The sequence below is a fragment of the Procambarus clarkii genome, chromosome 9 (assembly GCF_040958095.1).
Source record: "Procambarus clarkii isolate CNS0578487 chromosome 9, FALCON_Pclarkii_2.0, whole genome shotgun sequence".
NCBI lineage: Eukaryota > Metazoa > Arthropoda > Malacostraca > Decapoda > Cambaridae > Procambarus > Procambarus clarkii.
The window spans coordinates 37,083,406-37,102,423 of NC_091158.1; the positions used below are offsets into that span (position 1 = coordinate 37,083,406).

Consider the following 19,018-nt stretch of genomic DNA (forward strand, 5'->3'; position numbering starts at 1 on the left):
CAACACACTGCATAAGGCAAATATCAGCCTCTCCCTCTGGATTGAAAACCAATTTTTTCCCACGCAAGCCTTCAGGATAGTCTACATGCGAGCCTAATCTTATCGGATGTTCAATCTGACCACAGTTAATGTAAAACCCGGTGAGCCGCTCAACCAAGACATTGGACCCCTCCCTCTCGTCCAGGTACTGGGATATTTTCCCGGTCAATTCGTCAGCCCAAAAATCAATAAGAGTTTCTACTTCCTCTAGAGTAATTCTTTGCCCCTCACCTCGTATGGGAAAGCCATCGTTATTTATAGGATCCAATAGATTATCCTCCCCGTCTTGTTGTACATTTAAATTCCGCACAATTAGAGTGATGTCTGGGTAAATTAGGAGGAATGGGTGTTGTGGAGTGAAAAGGGCGCGTATCTCATTAATGAAAAAATCCCTGTATGTTCTCAGATAGAGTCCTGGGGAGGTGTTAACATGTTCTGGTATGGAGAATGAAAGCCGAACATAACTGCCGTTATAGTTATCAATTCGATCCAGTAGCTGAGGTTGAATTTCTAGGGCAGGTGGAGGAGATGGAGAGAGAGGTGGTGGGGGTGATGGGAGAGGGCTGGGAGGGGTGGGGGGTGGTGATAGCCCCCCTCCGACATGAATGGGCAACCCTGCACGGTCAGCTATTACGGCAGATGGTGCTAACAAGACAGAATTGACAGATGCTTGCGAGTCAAGGTCACGGTCTGCTGAGCTGTCGTCTGAGTCACTGTCTGTGATGCTGATGTTAATGACCCTGTTCTCACCACTGCTGCTGCTGCTGCTGTCGTAGCTGTCGCTGATTGATTGGGGTATGGGGCTGGGGGAGGAACGGGGGGTTGAGTGAGCGCGTGAACGAGCTCTCCCCTCCCGGTGAGTTGAGGGGTGAGAGCCGGATGTGGGTAATGTCCGCCCTGCTGTGTCACTGACGCTGCTCTCAGCGCTGCTGGATGCCAAATCTATGCACAGCGGTGTGTCGTCTGTAAAAAAAAGAAAAACATATTATCTCTAGAAAGAATGAAAGCATATATATATATATATATATATATATATATATATATATATATATATATATATATATATATATATTATGAGGTGAGGGAACAGACTAGTGGAAATTAATATGTTTAGGAAATAGACTGAAATAAGACAGTATTAACTTACTTATGTCCTGGTGAAGGGGCTGAGCAGGTGAGTGGGTATGAATCCGAAATATTGTGCTAACTGGGCGCGATATGGTCTCGTAGGCCCCCATCTGCCCGCGAGTGAGATCTGCTCTCCTTAGCTCCGTGTGGGAGGAATTTGGTATAGACTCGATGGCGTCTATTTGTTCCCTCCGTCGATTGAGGTATGGATTATAACCTGAAATGGAATAAATGATATTCAGCACGGGTGAATGGGGAAAAATTTGTTTATTATGCATGTGTGTTCGCTTGCATCTGGATGAAATACAGAAACGAGAAGTATGTTTTATATGCTACCTACGTTTATGTGAAGTTTCATTCCGGCGATGACCTCCTCGCGGGGCAGGTGAGCAATAAGGACACTTCACGGTTTTGTAAACTGAAATTGGAAAGAACATATTTAACTGTGTGGAATGTAATAGCCCGAATGAGTAAATATTCTCACACTATAGTAGTTTACACACACGATATTTCACCTGTGGATGCCATAAAATGAACTGTGGAATATTAAATAAGAATAACACTCACGGTTATCACAGAAAATCTGCTGACATCACTTGCATTTGATGTCGTAATGTCCTAGGGGCGGTTTTTCACAGCTTGCACATTGCAGCCGACAGAGTTGATTTGGTGATGGAATATAAAACACTCCGCATTTCATGCAGGCTGTAGAGCTTCGCCTTTCCATGACATGGAGCTGTATGGTGAGTGTGTGTAGCGGATGAAGTCTCACAGGGAACTAATGGCGCGTTTGTGTGTGAGGGGAGTGAAATGCCCCGGGTCAAATGAGAAGTGATTGATGGCTGACAGGTGCGGGTCTGTCGTATGTACATCGCTCCCCCCCTTACCGGAATCGCAGTGGAGGGGAAGTCTCGGTGGGATGAACATCTCCAAGTCTGGTCTTAAGACATCGAAAAGCCTTTAAGGCAAATGGGTCACTTCCGCAGGAGGCTGCTGCTCTCTCTCTTACCCTCCTCTCCCACTTACGACTTCTTGTAGGGGGGAAGCTAATGGACGTAAAGGCTTTCCTCTCAGGTATGTGGGTTCTCCTCTCCCTCCCCCCTCCCCTTCCCCTCCACCCCAAACAACATATCCACTATGTTGGATCCCCTCAACCTCTACTTACTTACTATCATCAAACTATTATCGTCACACAGGATTAAGTCTATGACAAACACACATACATATTTAACGCTTTTCCCTGTATTTCTTACTATACCACATAGCACACATATGCTCCTACACCCTCAACAACATGAACTCCCATCTTTCCTGACCACATACCATAACACCGGACGCTCACACGCGCCCGACACGCGCCAAACTTCCGGGAAAATTCCCCCCAAACCCTTTGTGACTAGAGCCACGCGCAGCGACTGGAGCGCCGCGCAGCGACTAGAGCGACGCGCAACACCTGTCCAGCTGGCACCCAACAATATGACCTCCCCTCTTTCCTGTCCACATACCCTAACACAGGACGCTCACACGCGTCCGACACGCGCCAAACTTCCGGGAAAATTCCCCCCAAAACCCTGTGCGACTTGACACCTGCGCACCACCTGCCCAGCTGACTCTAATAGAGCCACCTGGGCAGGTGGTGCGCGCGGTTCTAGGCGTACTTTACACTACTGAGAGAGAGAGAGAGACAGAGAGAGAGAGAGGGAGAGAGGGAGGGAGGGAGGGAGAGAGGGAGGGAGGGAGAGAGGGAGGGGGAGGGAGGGTGGAAGGGAGGGGGAGGGAGGGAGGGTGGAAGGGAGGGGGAGGGAGGGAGGGAGGGGGAGGAAGGGAGGGGGAGGGAGGGAGGGAGGGGGAGGGAGGGAGGAAGAGAGAGAGAGAGAGAGAGAGAGAGAGAGAGAGAGAGAGAGAGAGAGAGAGAGAGAGAGAGAGAGAGAGAGAGAGAGAGAGAGAGAGAGAGAGAGAGAGAGAGAGAGAGAGAGAGAGAGAGAGAGAGAGAGAGAGAGAGAGAGAGAGAGAGAGAGAGAGAGAGAGAGAGAGAGAGAGAGAGAGAGAGAGAGAGAGAGAGAGAGAGACAGAGAGAGACAGAGAGAGAGAGACAGAGAGAGAGAGACAGAGAGAGAGAGACAGAGAGAGAGACAGAGAGAGAGAGACAGAGAGAGAGAGACAGAGAGAGAGAGAGAGAGAGAGAGAGAGAGACAGAGAGAGAGAGAGAGAGAGAGAGACAGAGAGAGAGAGAGAGAGAGAGACAGAGAGAGAGAGAGAGAGAGAGAGACAGAGAGAGAGAGAGAGAGAGAGAGAGACAGAGAGAGAGAGAGAGAGAGAGAGACAGAGAGAGAGAGAGAGAGAGAGAGAGACAGAGAGAGAGAGAGAGAGAGAGAGAGAGAGAGAGAGAGAGAGAGAGAGAGAGAGAGAGAGAGAGAGAGAGAGAGAGAGAGAGAGAGAGAGAGAGAGAGAGAGAGAGAGAGAGAGAGAGAGAGAGAGAGAGACAGAGAGAGAGAGACAGAGAGAGAGACAGAGAGAGAGACAGAGAGAGAGACAGAGAGAGAGACAGAGAGAGAGACAGAGAGAGAGACAGAGAGAGAGACAGAGAGAGACAGAGAGAGACAGAGAGAGACAGAGAGAGACAGAGAGAGACAGAGAGAGACAGAGAGAGACAGAGAGAGAGAGAGAGAGAGAGAGAGAGAGAGAGAGAGAGAGAGAGAGAGAGAGAGAGAGAGAGAGAGAGAGAGAGAGAGAGAGAGAGAGAGAGAGAGAGAGAGAGAGAGAGAGAGAGAGAGAGAGAGAGAGAGAGAGAGAGAGAGAGAGAGACAGAGAGAGAGACAGAGAGAGAGACAGAGAGAGAGAGAGAGAGAGACAGAGAGAGACACAGAGAGAGACAGAGAGAGAAACAGAGAGACAGAGAGAGAGACAGAGAGACAGAGAGAGAGAGAGAGAGAGAGAGAGAGAGAGAGAGAGAGAGAGAGAGAGAGAGAGAGAGAGAGAGAGAGAGAGAGAGAGAGAGAGAGAGAGAGAGAGAGAGAGAGAGAGAGAGAGAGAGAGAGAGAGAGAGAGAGAGAGAGAGAGAGAGAGAGGGAGGGAGGGAGAGAGAGAGAGAGGGAGGGAGGGAGAGAGAGAGAGAGGGAGGGAGGGAGAGAGAGAGAGAGGGAGGGAGAGAGAGAGAGAGAGAGAGAGAGAGAGAGAGAGAGAGAGAGAGAGAGAGAGAGAGAGAGAGAGAGAGAGAGAGAGAGAGAGAGAGAGAGAGAGAGAGAGAGAGAGAGAGAGAGAGAGAGAGAGAGAGAGAGAGAGAGAGAGAGAGAGAGAGAGAGAGAGAGAGAGACAGAGAGAGAGACAGAGAGAGAGACAGAGAGAGAGACAGAGAGAGAGACAGAGAGAGACAGAGAGAGACAGAGAGAGACAGAGAGAGACAGAGACAGAGAGAGAGAGAGAGACAGAGAGAGAGAGAGAGAGAGAGAGAGAGAGAGAGAGAGAGAGAGAGACAGAGAGAGAGACAGAGAGAGAGACAGAGAGAGAGACAGAGAGAGAGAGAGAGAGAGAGAGAGAGAGAGAGAGAGAGAGAGAGAGAGAGAGAGAGAGAGAGAGAGAGACAGAGAGAGACAGAGAGAGAGACAGAGAGAGAGAGAGAGAGAGAGAGAGAGAGAGAGAGAGAGAGAGAGAGAGAGAGAGAGAGAGAGAGAGAGAGAGAGAGAGAGAGAGAGAGAGAGAGAGAGAGAGAGAGAGAGAGAGAGAGAGAGAGACAGAGAGAGACAGAGAGAGAGAGACAGAGAGAGAGAGAGAGAGAGAGAGAGAGAGAGAGAGAGAGAGAGAGAGAGAGAGAGAGAGAGAGAGAGAGAGAGAGAGAGAGAGAGAGAGAGAGAGAGAGAGAGAGAGAGAGAGAGAGAGAGAGAGAGAGAGAGAGAGAGAGAGAGAGAGAGAGAGAGACACAGAGAGAGAGAAAAGGGGGAAGGAGAAGGAATAAATCGGTAAGTTAGGAGATAGAAGGGTAGAAGAAAAGAGGGGAGAACGAGTGGAGGAGAGTGTGAAGGGCAAGAGAAGGCAAGGGGTCCGGGAAAGATAAAGGGTAGGGAAGGGAGTGTGCAAGAGAGGGGGGAGAGGAGGGAGGAGGTGGGGGAAAATGGGAAAAGTTGGAATTGATGGTCGAAAATTGTATAGAGAGGAGAGAGTTGGAAACAAAAGGTGATGGGAGTGGGGATGTGTTTAAGGGAGGAGGCCCACCCATCGCCGGATATCCCACCTTTTTATGTTATAAAGTTTATGGATTTCTTACCATATTGCATAACATTGTTGCTATACACTTCATTCTCCTCGTTGACATCTGCACCATCACGGGTGAGGATCTTTACCACGTCGTTGTGACCTCTAAAGGCTGCGTGCTGAACAACTGTCCAACCTGTCAAACAAATATAATCTTATCTGGTATGATTTATCACGACTCAAGATGCTTCAGAAATTATCATACATAGTATTATGAACATTACAATTTGTTATGTGTGGCCAGGGTGGGATTTGAGAATAAGGGAATGTTCTCATGTTTTTCTGTGAACACTCAGTACTCTAGGCTGAGAGGTGTGGCCAGGGTGAGATATGAGAGTAAGGGAATGTTCTTATGTGTTCTTGGGAACACTCAGTACTCTAGGCTGAGAGGTGTGGCCAGGGTGGGATATGAGAGTAAGGGAATGTTCTTATGTGTTCTTAGGAGAAAAGTCGTTAGGAGTTTGGTAGTGTCATTCTTATCTTTAGTGTAGTCTCGTGTTGTTAATATATTTCTTTATATTTATGTGTCTAGTACAGTTACTGAGCATACACTGTGGGTGTACTGTGTGAAGACAACAACAGGGATACAGTCCAGGGATTCTTACCTTATATACCTCAGGAAACGACATCTGTAACTCAATACTGACTCAAACTGTAATTCAATATCCAGTTACAATTAATTGTAGCCACTGAGAGCTGTTTATTTAGTCATTTTAAATTCGAGTTATTTCTAAGCATTACAATAGTTATATTTTCAATCAGGAGCAAAACCCATTGAGAATCTTTATTTTCATTATTTTTTATGTAATAATAGTCACACACATATAAGCTGCTGCCTGGATGCCACTGTGATACCAGTATCCGATAAATTGCTGAGGATGTAATAGTTAATGTTTCAAAACTTCTAAAGAAAATCAGTTATCATTTATAGTGACTGCACGACCTACATGATCATAAAAGGCCTTACGTTCAACAATGCCATTAGTCTAAACGATAAATTAATATTTATATATTAATGAGACGGAGAAACTTTTGAAAATATTTGGTAACGTTAATTTACCCAGATTCATTGGCATAGTTTGAACGAACTCTACACCTGAAGCAGCCTGTGTAAGAATTGTTCTACACCTGAAGCAGCCTGTGTAAGAGTTGTTCTACACCTGAAGCAGCCTGTGTAAGAGTTGTTCTACACCTGAAGCAGCCTGTGTAAGAATTGTTCTACACCTGAAGCAGCCTGTGTAAGAGTTGTTCTACACCTGAAGCAGCCTGTGTAAGAGTTGTTCTACACCTGAAGCAGCCTGTGTAAGAGTTGTTCTACACCTGAAGCAGCCTGTGTAAGAATTGTTCTACACCTGAAGCAGCCTGTGTAAGAATTGTTCTACACCTGAAGCAGCCTGTGTAAGAGTTGTTCTACACCTGAAGCAGCCTGTGTAAGAATAGTTCTACACCTGAAGCAGCCTGTGTAAGAATTGTTCTACACCTGTAGTAGCCTGTGTAAGAATTGTTCTACACCTGTAGTAGCCTGTGTAAGAATTGTTCTACACCTGAAGCAGCCTGTATAAGAATTGTTCTACACCTGAAGCAGCCTGTGTAAGAGTTGTTCTACACCTGAAGCAGCCTGTGTAAGAATTGTTCTACACCTGAAGCAGCCTGCGATGTCTGTGTAAAAAAGTAATATTATTGGTAATATTTACATGAAAACTGGTAAAGGAAAATATGTGAACCTAATAACCATCCTACACACTCATCTCTTAGATATAGATTATATGTTTATTGCATTTGGTGATAACAAAAGCATCAATTACTAATATGGATCTACTTCAAGCTTCCGGCTGCTTATTTTGGAAAAGATGAATTGACATATAATCAAATAGCTGATATATGTAACGCGAACGAATCAGTCTTAATTGGTGACGTAAATCTGCCTACACCATACTGTGGAGATCCAATATCTAATAGCTATGGACATAGTTTGTTCACAAATTTATTTTAAATCGCACTGTGTTAATTGGTTAAGAATCTGACGTGGACCTCAAATGTCCTGGACATAATTTTATCTTCTAATAAAGATTCTCTAAATGATATACATGTGGACAAAGAATTAAGTTCTAGTGATCATCATTGTTTCATCCTGTTTAACATGGAATAGATGCACAAATTATTTGGAAATACAAAATTTGTAAAAAGCTGATTTAAAGAGTGACAAAAGTTATGCTTCCCGAGCAGGAATTATATCACCATAGAATAAACACAAACGAGGCCAGGACCAAGTTAAGCAGTGCAACACTCAAAACTAATATTGAATTACAATCATTGTGTCATCATGGTATAGTGTATGTCATGCTGAGACATGTCATCATGTCTCAGCATGATGACACGTGGCTGCTGCAGGTGTGTTGCAGTCCATCAGTGAGGCACATGTGGCTGTTGCAGTCCATCAGTGAGGCACATGTGGCTGTTGCAGTCCATCAGTGAGGCACATGTGGCTGTTGCAGTCCATCAGTGAGGCACACGTGACTGTTGCAGGTGTGTTGCTGACCATCAGAGGCACATGTGGCTGTTGCAGTCCGTCAGTGAGGCACATGTGGCTGCTGCAGATGTGTTGCTGACCATCAGTGACGCACATGTGGCTGCTGCAGGTGTGTTGCAGTCCATCAGTGAGGCACATGTGGCTGTTGCAGTCCATCAGTGAGGCACATGTGGCTGCTGCAGTCCATCAGTGAGGCACATGTGGCTGTTGCAGGTGTGTTGCAGTCCATCAGTGAGGCACATGTGGCTGTTGCAGTCCATCAGTGAGGCACATGTGGCTGCTGCAGATGTGTTGCTGACCATCAGTGAGGCACATGTAACTGCTGCAGGTGTGTTGCAGTCCATCAGTGAGGCACATGTGGCTGCTGCAGATGTGTTGCTGACCATCAGTGAGGCACATGTGACTGTTGCAGGTGTGTTGCAGTCCATCAGTGAGGCACATGTGGCTGCTGCAGGTGTGTTGCAGTTCATCAGTGAGGCGCATGTGGCTGCTGCAGGTGTGCTGCAGTCCATCAGTGAGGCACATGTGGCTGCTGCAGATGTGTTGCTGACCATCAGTGAGGCACATGTGACTGCTGCAGGTGTATTGCAGTCCATCAGTGAGGCACATGTGGCTGCTGCAGGTGTGTTGCAGTTCATCAGTGAGGCGCATGTGGCTGCTGCAAGTGTGTTGCAGTCCATCAGTGAGGCACATGTGGCTGTTGCAGTCCATCAGTGAGGCACAGGTGGCTGTTGCAGTCCATCACTGAGGCACATGTGACTGTTGCAGTCCATCAGTGAGGCACATGTGGCTGTTGCAGTCCATCAGTGAGGCACATGTGGCTGTTGAAGTCCATCAGTGAGGCACATGTGGCTGCTACAGGTGTGTTGCAGTCCATCAGTGAGACACATGTGGCTGTTGCAGGTGTGTTGCAGTCCATCAGTGAGGCACATGTGGCTGTTGCAGTCCATCAGTGAGGCACATGTGGCTGCTGCAGGTGTGTTGCAGTCCATCAGTGAGACACATGTGGCTGTTGCAGGTGTGTTGCAGACCATCAGTGAGGCACATGTGGCTGCTGCAGTCCATCAGTAAGGCACATGTGGCTACTGCAGATGTGTTGCAGTCCATCAGTGAGACACATGTGGCTGTTGCAGTCCATCAGTGAAGCACAAGTGGTTGCTGCAGGTGTGTTGCAGTCCATCAGTGAGGCACATGTGGCTGCTGCAGGTGTGTTGCAGTCCATCAGTGAGGCACATGTGGCTGCTGCAGGTGTGTTGCAGTCCATCAGTGAGGCGCATGTGGCTGCTAAATGTGTGTTGCAGTCCATCAGTGAGGCACATGTGGCTGCTAAAGGTGTGTTGCAGTCCATCAGTGAGGCACATGTGGCTGCTGCAGGTGTGTTGCAGTCCATCAGTGAAGCGCAGGTGGCTGTTGCAGTCCATCAGTGAGGCACATGTGGCTGTTGCAGTCCATCAGTGAGGCACATGTGGCTGTTGCAGGTGTGTTGCAGTCCATCAGTGAGGCACATGTGGCTGTTGCAGTCCATCAGTGAGGCACATGTGGCTGTTGCAGTCCATCAGTGAGGCACATGTGGCTGCTGCAGATGTGTTGCTGACCATCAGTGAGGCACATGTAACTGCTGCAGGTGTGTTGCAGTCCATCAGTGAGGCACATGTGGCTGCTGCAGATGTGTTGCTGACCATCAGTGAGGTACATGTGACTGCTGCAGGTGTGTTGCAGTCCATCAGTGAGGCACATGTGGCTGCTGCAGGTGTGTTGCAGTTCATCAGTGAGGCGCATGTGGCTGCTGCAAGTGTGTTGCAGTCCATCAGTGAGGCACATGTGGCTGTTGCAGTCCATCAGTGAGGCACATGTGGCTGTTGCAGTCCATCACTGAGGCACATGTGACTGTTGCAGGTGTGTTGCAGTCCATCAGTGAGGCACATGTGGCTGTTGCAGTCCATCAGTGAGGCACATGTGGCTGTTGAAGTCCATCAGTGAGGCACATGTGGCTGCTACAGGTGTGTTGCAGTCCATCAGTGAGACACATGTGGCTGTTGCAGGTGTGTTGCAGTCCATCAGTGAGGCACATGTGGCTGTTGCAGTCCATCAGTGAGGCACATGTGGCTGTTGCAGTCCATCAGTGAGGCACATGTGGCTGTTGCAGTCCATCAGTGAGGCACATGTGGCTGCTGCAGATGTGTTGCTGACCATCAGTGAGGCACATGTAACTGTTGCAGGTGTGTTGCAGTCCATCAGTGAGGCACATGTGGCTGCTGCAGATGTGTTGCTGACCATCAGTGAGGCACATGTGACTGCTGCAGGTGTGTTGCAGTCCATCAGTGAGGCACATGTGGCTGCTGCAGGTGTGTTGCAGTTCATCAGTGAGGCGCATGTGGCTGCTGCAGGTGTGCTGCAGTCCATCAGTGAGGCACATGTGGCTGCTGCAGATGTGTTGCTGACCATCAGTGAGGCACATGTGACTGCTGCAGGTGTATTGCAGTCCATCAGTGAGGCACATGTGGCTGCTGCAGGTGTGTTGCAGTTCATCAGTGAGGCACATGTGGCTGCTGCAAGTGTGTTGCAGTCCATCAGTGAGGCACATGTGGCTGTTGCAGTCCATCAGTGAGGCACATGTGGCTGTTGCAGTCCATCACTGAGGCACATGTGACTGTTGCAGGTGTGTTGCAGTCCATCAGTGAGGCACATGTGGCTGTTGCAGTCCATCAGTGAGGCACATGTGGCTGTTGAAGTCCATCAGTGAGGCACATGTGGCTGCTACAGGTGTGTTGCAGTCCATCAGTGAGACACATGTGGCTGTTGCAGGTGTGTTGCAGTCCATCAGTGAGGCACATGTGGCTGTTGCAGTCCATCAGTGAGGCACATGTGGCTGCTGCAGGTGTGTTGCAGTCCATCAGTGAGACACATGTGGCTGTTGCAGGTGTGTTGCAGTCCATCAGTGAGGCACATGTGGCTGCTGCAGTCCATCAGTAAGGCACATGTGGCTACTGCAGATGTGTTGCAGTCCATCAGTGAGACACATGTGGCTGTTGCAGTCCATCAGTGAAGCACAAGTGGTTGCTGCAGGTGTGTTGCAGTCCATCAGTGAGGCACATGTGGCTGCTGCAGGTGTGTTGCAGTCCATCAGTGAGGCACATGTGGCTGCTGCAGGTGTGTTGCAGTCCATCAGTGAGGCGCATGTGGCTGCTAAATGTGTGTTGCAGTCCATCAGTGAGGCACATGTGGCTGCTAAAGGTGTGTTGCAGTCCATCAGTGAGGCACATGTCGCTGCTGCAGGTGTGTTGCAGTCCATCAGTGAAGCGCAGGTGGCTGTTGCAGTCCATCAGTGAGGCACATGTGGCTGTTGCAGTCCATCAGTGAGGCACATGTGGCTGTTGCAGGTGTGTTGCAGTCCATCAGTGAGGCACATGTGGCTGTTGCAGTCCATCAGTGAGGCACATGTGGCTGTTGCAGTCCATCAGTGAGGCACATGTGGCTGCTGCAGATGTGTTGCTGACCATCAGTGAGGCACATGTAACTGCTGCAGGTGTGTTGCAGTCCATCAGTGAGGCACATGTGGCTGCTGCAGATGTGTTGCTGACCATCAGTGAGGCACATGTGACTGCTGCAGGTGTGTTGCAGTCCATCAGTGAGGCACATGTGGCTGCTGCAGGTGTGTTGCAGTTCATCAGTGAGGCACATGTGGCTGCTGCAGGTGTGTTGCAGTCCATCAGTGAGGCACATGCGGCTGATGCAGGTGTGTGGCAGTCCATCAGTGAGGCACATGTGGCTGTTGCAGTCCATCAGTGAGGCACATGTGGCTGTTGCAGGTGTGTTGCAGTCCATCAGTGAGGCACATGTGGCTTTTGCAGGTGTGTTGCAGTCAATCAGAGAGGCACATGTGGCTGTTGCAGTCCATCAGTGAGGCACATGTGGCTGCTGCAGTCCATCAGTGAGGCACATGTGACTGTTGCAGGTGTGTTGCAGTCCATCAGTGAGGCACATGTGGCTGCTGCAGGTGTGTTGCAGTCCATCAGTGAGACACATGTGGCTGTTGCAGGTGTGTTGCAGTCCATCAGTGAGGCACATGTGGCTGTTGCAGTCCATCAGTGAGGCACATGTGGCTGTTGCAGTCCATCAGTGAGGCACATCTGGCTGTTGCAGGTGTGTTGCAGTCCATCAGTGAGGCACATGTGGCTGCTGCAGGTGTGTTGCAGTCTATCAGTGAGACACATGTGGCTGTTGCAGGTGTGTTGCAGACCATCACTGAGGCACATGTGGCTGCTAAAGGTGTGTTGCAGTCCATCAGTGAGGCACATGTGGCTGCTGCAGGTGTGTTGCAGTCCATCACTGAGGCCCATGTGGCTCCTAAAGGTGTGTTGCAGTCCATCAGTGAGGCACATGTGGCTGCTGCAGGTGTGTTGCAGTCCATCAGTGAGGCACATGTGGCTGCTGCAGGTGTGTTGCAGACCATCAGTGAGACACATGTGGCTGCTGCAGGTGTGTTGTAGTCCATCACTGAGGCACATGTGGCTCCTAAAGGTGTGTTGCAGTCCATCATTGAGGCACATGTGGCTGCTGCAGGTGTGTTGCAGTCCATCAGTGAGGCACATGTGGCTGCTGCAGGTGTGTTGCAGTCCATCAGTGAGGCACATGTGGCTGCTGCAGGTGTGTTGCAGACCATCAGTGAGGCACATGTGGCTGCTGCAGGTGTGTTGCAGACCACCAGTGAGGCACATGCGGCTGCTGCAGGTGTGTTGCAGTCCATCAGTGAGGCACAGGTGGCTGCTGCAGGTGTGTTGCAGTTCATCAGTGAGACACATGTGATTGGGTGGTTATAGAATAGGAGCTGCCTCGTATGGGCCAATAGGCCTTCTGCAGTTACCTTTGTTCTTATGTTCTTATGTTCTTATGTGGCTGTTGCAGGTGTGTTGCTGTCCATCAGTGAGGCACATGTGGCTGTTCCAGATGTGTTGCAGTCCATCAGTGAGGCACAGGTGGCTGCTGCAGGTGTGTTGCAGTTCATCAGTGAGGCACATGTGGCTGTTGCAGATGTGTTGGAGTCCATCAGTGAGACACATGTGTCTGCTGCAGGTGTGTTGCAGTCCATTAGTGAGGCACATGTGGCTATTGCAGGTGTGTTGCAGTCCATCAGTGACGCACATGTGGCTGTTGCAGGTGTGTTGCAGTTCATCAGTGAGACACATGTGGCTACTGCAGGTGTGTTGCAGTCCATCAGTGAGGCACATGTGGCTGTTGCAGTCCATCAGTGAGGCACATGTGGCTGTTGCAGTCCATCAGTGAGGCACATGTGGCTGTTGCAGTCCATCAGTGAGGCACATGTGGCTGTTGCAGTCCATCAGTGAGGCACATGTGACTGTTGCAGGTGTGTTGCAGTCCATCAGTGAGGCACATGTGGCTGTTGCAGTCCATCAGTGAGGCACATGTGGCTGTTGCAGTCCATCAGTGAGGCACATGTGGCTGCTACAGGTGTGTTGCAGTATATCAGTGAGACACATGTGGCTGTTGCAGGTGTGTTGCAGTCCATCAGTGAGGCACATGTGGCTGTTGCAGTCCATCAGTGAGGCACATGTGGCTGTTGCAGGTGTGTTGCAGTCCATCAGTGAGACACATGTGGCTGTTGCAGGTGTGTTGCAGTCCATCAGTGAGGCACATGTGGCTGCTGCAGTCCATCAGTAAGGCACATGTGGCTACTGCAGATGTGTTGCAGTCCATCAGTGAGACACATGTGGCTGTTGCAGTCCATCAGTGAAGCACAAGTGGTTGCTGCAGGTGTGTTGCAGTCCATCAGTGAGGCACATGTGGCTGCTGCAGGTGTGTTGCAGTCCATCAGTGAGGCACATGTGGCTGCTGCAGGTGTGTTGCAGTCCATCAGTGAGGCGCATGTGGCTGCTAAATGTGTGTTGCAGTCCATCAGTGAGGCACATGTGGCTGCTAAAGGTGTGTTGCAGTCCATCAGTGAGGCACATGTGGCTGCTGCAGGTGTGTTGCAGTCCATCAGTGAAGCGCATGTGGCTGCTAAAGGTGTGTTGCAGACCATCAGTGAGGCACATGTGGCTGCTGCAGGTGTGTTGCAGTCCATCAGTGAGGCACATGTGGCTGTTGCAGGTGTGTTGCAGTCCATCAGTGAGGCACATGTGGCTGTTGCAGTCCATCAGTGAGGTACATGTGGCTGCTGCAGGTGTGTTGCATTCCATCAGTGAGGCACATGTGGCTGCTGCAGGTGTGTTGCAGTCCATCGGTGAGGCACATGTGGCTGCTGCAGGTGTGTTGCAGTCCATCAGTGAGGCACATGTGGCTGCTGCAGGTGTGTTGCAGTCCATCGGTGAGGCACATGTGGCTGCTGCAGGTGTGTTGCTGTCCATCAGTGAGGCACATGTGGCTGCTACAGGTGTGTTGCAGTCCATCAGTGAGGCGCATGTGGCTGCTAAAGGTGTGTTGCAGTCCATCAGTGAGGCACATGTGGCTGCTGCAGGTGTGTTGCAGTCCATCAGTGAGGCACATGTGGCTGCTGCAGGTGTGTTGCAGACCATCAGTGAGGCACATGTGGCTGCTGCAGGTGTGTTGCAGTCCATCAGTGAAGCGCATGTGGCTGCTAAAGGTGTGTTGCAGACCATCAGTGAGGCACATGTGGCTGCTGCAGGTGTGTTGCAGTCCATCAGTGAGGCACATGTGGCTGTTGCAGGTGTGTTGCAGTCCATCAGTGAGGCACATGTGGCTGTTGCAGTCCATCAGTGAGGTACATGTGGCTGCTGCAGGTGTGTTGCATTCCATCAGTGAGGCACATGTGGCTGCTGCAGGTGTGTTGCAGTCCATCGGTGAGGCACATGTGGCTGCTGCAGGTGTGTTGCAGTCCATCAGTGAGGCACATGTGGCTGCTGCAGGTGTGTTGCAGTCCATCGGTGAGGCACATGTGGCTGCTGCAGGTGTGTTGCTGTCCATCAGTGAGGCACATGTGGCTGCTACAGGTGTGTTGCAGTCCATCAGTGAGGCGCATGTGGCTGCTAAAGGTGTGTTGCAGTCCATCAGTGAGGCACATGTGGCTGCTGCAGGTGTGTTGCAGTCCATCAGTGAGGCACATGTGGCTGCTGCAGGTGTGTTGCAGACCATCAGTGAGGCACATGTGGCTGCTGCAGGTGTGTTGCAGACCATCAGTGAGGCACATGTGGCTGCTAAAGGTGTGTTGCAGTCCATCAGTGAGGCACATGTGGCTGCTGCAGGTGTGTTGCAGACCATCAGTGAGGCACATGTGGCTGCTGCAGGTGTGTTGCAGTCCATCAGTGAGGCACATGAGGCTGTTGCAGGTGTGTTGGAGTCCATCAGTGAGGCACATGTGGCTGTTGCAGTCCATCAGTGAGGCACATGTGGCTGTTGCAGGTGTGTTGCATTCCATCAGTGAGGCACATGTGGCTGCTGCAGGTGTGTTGCAGTTCATCAGTGAAGCACATATGGCTGCTGCAGGTGTGTTGCAGTTCATCAGTGAGGCACATGTGGCTGTGTCAGGTGTGTTGCAGTCCATCAGTGAGACACATGTTGCTGCTGCGGGTGTGTTGCAGTCCATCACTGAGGCACATGCGGCTGCTGCAGGTGTGTTGCAGACCATCAGTGAGGCACATGTGGCTGCTGCAGGTGTGTTGCAGTCCATCAGTGAGGCACATGTGGCTGCTGCAGGTGTGTTGCAGTTCATCAGTGAGGCACATGTGGCTGCTGCATGTGTGTTGCAGTTCTTCAGTGAGGCACATGTGGCTGCTGCAGGTGTGTTGCAGTTCATCAGTGAGGCACAGTTTGCTGCTACAGTTGTGTTGCACTCTCCGTGAGGTTCACAGCTTTAACAGACAGTTTACAGTTGTTACCAGCTTTCCCAGAGAGTTTAATGTTGTTACAAAAATACCCAGGGAGTCTTCTTTTGTTTCCAGCTTTTTTTCAGAATGTTTAATGTTGTTACCAAATTTCCCACAGAGTTTACTGATGTTATCAGCAATCCCAATGGAGTTTATTGTTGTAATAAGCTCTCCCAGAGAGTTTAGTATTTTTACCAGATTTAACAGACAGATTAATGTTTTTTCTATCTTTCCCAGAGAATTTAATATTGTTACCAGTTTTCACAGAGAGTTAATTGTTGTTAACAACTTTCCCAGAGAGTTTAATGTTGTTACCAGCTATGTTACAAGCTATCCAAGTGTGTACAGTTGTTACTAGGTTTCGTAGAGAGTTTAATGTTGTTACCAGCTTTACCAGAGAGTTGAATGTTGATAGCAGCTTTCCAAGAGAATTTAATGTTGTTTCCAATTTTACCAGACAGTTTAGTGTTGTCACAAGCTTTCCCAGAGAGTTTTCTGTTTTTTCAAGCACTTCCAGAGAATTTACTGATGTTACCAGCTATCCCAGAGAGTTTAATGTTGTTACTGTCACGCGTCGCTCACCTTAGCCTTGTGTGATGGGATTTACACTTAAACAAGGGAGGTGTATGTTAATGATCCTATAACCCCCCACGCTGCGGGTCTTCACCCCCTCTACTGGGGTACCGTTGTTAATGATCCTATAACCCCCCACGCTGCGGGTCTTCACCCCCTCTACTGGGGCACCGTTGTTAATGATCCTATAACCCCCCACGCTGCGGGTCTTCACCCCCTCTACTGGGGCACCGTTGTTAATGATCCTATAACCCCCCAAGCTGCGGGTCTTCACCCCCCTCTACTGGGGCACCGTTGTTAATGATCCTATAACCCCCCACGCTGCGGGGCTTCACTCCCTCTACTGGGGCACCGTTGACCACACCCAGGGAGCTCTCCAAGTCATACCTGAAGTCCGGTCCCCGCCTCTACTTGACTATGGAGCTAAGGGAGAGAGGAGAAAGCCCAGCACACACTGCTTGATACTGACAAAGAGCTGAAATCTCTTGAAACCTTGCAAAATGAAGCTATGCGTCTCATCCTTGGGGCTCCAAAGTCCACGAGAAAAGTTAATATGAGAGCAGAGTTAAAATTACCTACCATAAGTGAGAGAATTTTGTCTATTAGCACAGTTTTCGGCGTGAAGGCATTGAGTAGATCTAGACAACACATGAAGTTTCAAGCTAAACTTTCTAATATGCTGCACTCACCTGAGGTCTATAGAAGAAGAACGAAATCTGATTATGTGTATTGGTTCTACAAGGTAGCTAACTCCATCAAAATATTAAATATGTACCCAACTCAACTAATGATTAATGAGCCAATTACTCTATGGGATAATTGGGATCTATCAGTTGATTTTGTAAATGCGCCCAAGAAAGATAGTGTGCACACTACATTATTAAAACAGTTAACACTGAAAAGCATCACTGAAAGTACTCAGAGTATGGGTAACGATGTTTAACAGTGCTATACCGACGGCTCTGTAGAAGAAGGTGGACGATGTACCGGATGTGCATGTAACATTTTTGAACAATCTTCTCTCGTACATACAGCAATGAAGCGCGTCAATGACTGGGCAAGTACAACTCAAACCGAACTTGCAGGCATATACCTTGCCACTGAATTTTTAAAAGACAAAGGCAGTGGACTTACATACTGTGACTCGCAGAGTGCACTCCTGGCATTGAACGCACATAGTAGTGACACCCAGAAAATAGTCAGTGATATTCGAATGAATGTTTTAGCTGCTAAAGAAAACAGATTTGAGGTTAAATTCCTATGGATACCATCACATGTTGGCATCTCAAGGCATGACACTGTTGATATGCTTGCAAAGACAGCCTGTAGAAAACCAGTGGTAGAAATTGATATGGGTGTTTCATTAGCAGTGACAAAGAGAATACTTAAACAAATATCTAGTGAAGATCTCACCGACCTAACAAATTCACAAAGACCTGAAAGTTGTAGCATTAAATATTATGATAGATATCGTGAGGAGACATTCACATATGGGACTAATAGAACAAGAGCCCGGCAATGTGATGTTATAGTGGCCAGAATACGCCTGGGATATAGACGTATCTGGCAGCTTTCTCAAAACCAAAATGTCGAGTACACAATGTGTCAACTTTGTGAAAGAGAAAACATACACTCTCTTGAACATTATATTGTAGAATATCCCATACTGACTGACTTTCGCCCTCCTGGGCTAAGGTATGCTGAACTCTGTAATTACTATATGAGTACTGGAACACTTGATGATATATTGGACTTGTATCCAAGATTGACCATGTAATATACCATTTATACAATGTATATATATGATGCAACTATATAACCTGAGCTTGTAAAAGCACCTTCATCACCTTCAGTGATTAAGTGCTTAATTGCACACTAGTTTCTTTATCAGCTATCTCACCCTGTCAGAGTAAATGAGACAAATGTATGTGAATGCATGTGTGTGTATATATGTATGTATATGTGTGTGTGTATGTATATGTATGGGTATAAAGTATATATGGAAGCTGATCAGAATTATATTTCACCTTTGTGAGTGTATATTAATGACACTATGTAAAAGACACAATGCTGGTTAGCATTGTAAATGTGTGGCCACATCTGTGGTAGAAAAAAAACTGCTTGAGCTCGATCCTGCAATGTGCAACACCCCAAAGAGAGCGCCAACGGCCATACCACGTTGAGAACCCCGCTTCTCGTCCGATCAGCGAAGTTAAGCAACGTTGGGTTTGGTTAGTACTTGGATGGGTGACCGCCTGGGAACACCAAATGCTGTTGATAATAATGTTAAGGGGGAAGCCAGTCGGCCGAGCGGACAGCACGCTGGACTTATGATCCTGTGGTCCTGGGTTCGATCCCAGGCGCCAGCGAGAAACAATGGGCAGAGTTTCTTTCACCCTATGCCCCTGTTACCTAACAGTAAAATAGGTACCTGGGTGTTAGTCAGCTGTCACGGGCTGCTTCCTGGGGGTGGAGGCCTGGTCGAGGACCGGGCCGCGGGGACACTAAAGCCCTGAAATCATCTCAAGATAACCCCCACCGGGCTTGCCCACCTACACGTGCAAAGTTTTGCGGGACCTCCGGTCGTTACCTCAGTTCTCAACATTTATTTCGGTCGCCAGCTGGGTAATCTTCTCTGAGTCCCAGCAACGCTTTCATT

General features: G+C 49.0%; 1 non-coding gene across 1 annotated transcript; it reads left to right on the forward strand.

Annotated features, from left to right (window-relative positions):
• The first annotated feature begins 18,520 nt into the window (after nucleotides 1-18,520).
• On the forward strand, nucleotides 18,521-18,639 carry LOC123748442 (5S ribosomal RNA). The gene has a single exon (XR_006771773.1). It is a non-coding gene; the product is annotated as a 5S ribosomal RNA (ribosomal RNA).
• The last annotated feature ends 379 nt before the right edge of the window (nucleotides 18,640-19,018 follow it).